This window comes from Corvus brachyrhynchos, unplaced genomic scaffold (genome assembly GCF_000691975.1).
Source record: "Corvus brachyrhynchos isolate BGI_N302 unplaced genomic scaffold, ASM69197v1 scaffold10, whole genome shotgun sequence".
NCBI lineage: Eukaryota > Metazoa > Chordata > Aves > Passeriformes > Corvidae > Corvus > Corvus brachyrhynchos.
The window spans coordinates 2,015,310-2,018,366 of record NW_008236180.1 but is presented as its reverse complement, the minus strand read 5'-3'; the positions used below and the strand labels follow the sequence as shown (position 1 = coordinate 2,018,366).

General features: G+C 48.0%; 1 protein-coding gene across 1 annotated transcript in view; it reads left to right on the top strand.

Annotated features, from left to right (window-relative positions):
• The first annotated feature begins 6 nt into the window (after positions 1 to 6).
• The window catches only part of TP53RK (TP53 regulating kinase), a 7,142-nt gene continuing 4,091 nt past the window's right edge, over positions 7 to 3,057 (top strand). Inside the window, exon 1 of the transcript XR_001861635.1 lies at positions 7 to 124. The gene's annotated coding sequence lies outside the window, so the exon portion shown is untranslated. The remainder of the gene's footprint in view (positions 125 to 3,057) is intronic.

Here is a 3,057-nt window from a genome sequence, read left to right as displayed (position 1 = left end):
GCCCCGGGAGCGATGCCGAGGGCCGGGGAGCGGAGCCGGAGCCCGGGGGATGGGTGAGCCCGTGGGTGAGCCCGGCGGAACCGGGGCCGGGCGGCCGCGGGGTGGCCGGGGACACATAACCGAGGTACGTGGCGGGTTGGTCCAGAAACGAGGATGCGGCTTTGGTGGCTGCAGTGACAGCTCTGTCTCCAGTCTGTGTCACTTGAGGAACAGAAATCTCCTCGCTGCCTGCAGAGCTGCCCTTGTGCAGAGCTTCACCCCTCTAGACGAGAAAGCCTCCAGAAAGTGCACGAGAGGTTGTCAGTTTATTAATGTTTTTAGGTCGCTCGGCTGGAAAGCCAAAGAAACCTGCTAAGTAAGGGGTGCCCACTTGAAAACTAAAAACAAAAAGAGCAGCAGGGGAGGTTTAAGTTGGATATCAGAAAAAAGTTTTTCACACGGAGTGGTCGGGCACTGAACAGGGTCCCCAGGGCAGTGGTCACAGCACCAAGCCTGCCAGAGCTCAAAAAGCGTTTGAATGATGCTCTCAGACACCTGGTGGGATTGTTGGGGTGTCCTGTGCAGGGCCAGGAGTTGGACTCAATGATCCTGGTGGGTCCCTTCTATCTCAGCATATTGTTTGAGTCTATGATTCTGTGATTCTATGTCTGAGTTTGCCCTCTTAACTTTCATGGCTGTGGGACAGAAAGAATCAGTCTCTCAAGCTTATCTCCTTCCCCTGACACATTGCTCCATCAGACAAAACATTCGGTATTCAACTTCCTTTGCTATTAACATTCTTCTTCTGCTGAGTGGAACAGGAACCTTCCTGCTGTCCTGCATAAAAGACACTGGGACTTGCACTTGGATGAAAGATTTTTTTCCTGAGGCTAATTTAATGAATCCCAAAGTCCAGTTTGTTAAACAAGGATTTTACAAAGTGTGATACAAAGTGCTTTCAAAACTCTTTAACACAGTATGGAAACATTGCCCTTTGGTGCTGTTCATGTAAACGACAGCTGCTGGGCGGGTTGAGATGTTCAGGAGTTTGCTGTGACCCAGCTGCCATGGGGAACAGCGAGGAAGATGTGGTGTCACAGGTGGGAAGACAAGCACAGCCTCCCCAGAGCCTTGCAGCAGGGACTGCCACTGGAGGGTGAGTGCAAATGAGCACGAACCTGCTTTGTGAGCTGGCATGTGACTGCAGGTAATATTTCATTAAAAACCCATATTAAATTTTAATATTTAGTATGTTATAGCCATGCAAGCTCCAGAACAGCACCCTGTGGAGCCTGTGTTGGTAAAGCTTTTTGCCCCAGCACAGAATTGAATTGTGGAAGGTCTGAATCAGTGACCATTGTGCCTGTGGTGCAGGCACACCCCTCTGACACAGGCAAAACTTAACAGTTTGGGTGAAGAATAAAGAACACGTGAACATGTGATTTTTTTTTAAAAGAGCCTTTCAGTCATCCCCCATGTTAACTTGATAGGGGATTTAAGAGAAGTATTTAAAAATTGTTATTTTTCCAAGTATGGGGATACATCTCGTGTCTTTGCTCTGTAGAACAGTGGTACCAACTCATTTTATTCCAACTCATAGTTTGGGATGCTTGAGATGTGCCATACTGGATCATGTGTATCCTTTCAGCTTTAGTTTGTCGGATATCTGGCTGCAACATGAGCAGCAGTTTTCAAAGGTTTTGGTTTTGTTTCTTCTCAAAATCATAGAGAATGTGGAAAGTGTGTCAAATCATGTACCTGGTTTATAGATTAAATAAATGCTTCCCATTCATATGATCTAATTTCAGTGGGAATACAGGATATGAAAATACCTTTTCTAAAACCTTGTATCTGATACAGCCTGACAGCTGCAACAGGGATCACACACGGTGCAGAATGGCTTCAAACACCAGCCAAGAGAAACCAATGGTGTTCATGGGAAGAGCTTTTCAACAGCATTTGCATTTCATATTAGAGCAGTTTAAATAGCTCTGAAATCACAACCAGCTCTTGTGATATGCAGAGGGAGAAATTACTCCAATTTTCTCTCATCCCCAAGACCCACATGAGACCAGTTCATGGCAGACAGCAAACACTACAACTCTGTGTCTAGGCTGATGTCTCCCACATTTTGGGAGCACAGGAGGATGCAGGGGATGCAGTATGATCTTGCCCATGATCTCTGGCCCCCAGAGCTCAAGCCTAGGCATTTTGGGTGAGCTGTGTTATGAACTGGAGGAGATGTCTCCCATGCTTGGATCCCCACCATGCGAGGCAGAGAGCCAGAGAGAACCTAGAGTCTTCATCAGCCTCAGGGCAAACTCACTCTTGGCTACATGATCCCCAGTTTGCCTGAACAATTCCTTCCTTCTGAAATTATTTCAGTGCGAGAAGGCAGAAATTATATTTTTCTCTATGGTCACTCAGCATTCATTTATCTGCTACCCGAACATTTTCTAGAGGCTTCTTGGTCTCTGGCAGGGCAAGAAATATTAGCACAGACAACAAGGAGGTGAGGTCTTGGGGAGCACAGGCAGAGCTTTATGGTGTGTCTACCAAAGGCGGCCAAAAAGATGATGTCAGTATGTACAGAAAGGCAGCTGTCACATCGACACTGTGAAGGCTGTGGGTTATGCTCCTCTGGAAAAAAGGGTGAAAACCTGCTATGATGTACAGCAGGGATAATTTGGGGGAAAAAAATCTTCCTTAGGGGTTCTTAAAGTACAGCTTTCTTATCACACCTTTCATAGTCAGTGGGTATTCTGGGCCTGCTGAAGGCAGGACCTTTGTCCCTAAGCTCCATATGAGAAGGTCTGTGGGAGTCGGATCCACCAATACTTCATGCCTGCAGGCACGTTTCTATCCTTGCTCCCTCCTGTGATGCCTTCCTCCTCCTCCTTTCCGGTCCGTGTGTCTTGGCAGTGCCATTTCCCCATCTGATCCTTATCTCGCTCCTGGCTGCCGGGCTTTCGGGCGCGTTCCTGCCTGGCAGCCAAACAGCACATCCCCAGGGCTGAGCGGCAGGGATGTGCTCCTGGAGAGCTCTGTGTTGGGGAAGGCCAGCGCTGGGTGTGTTAG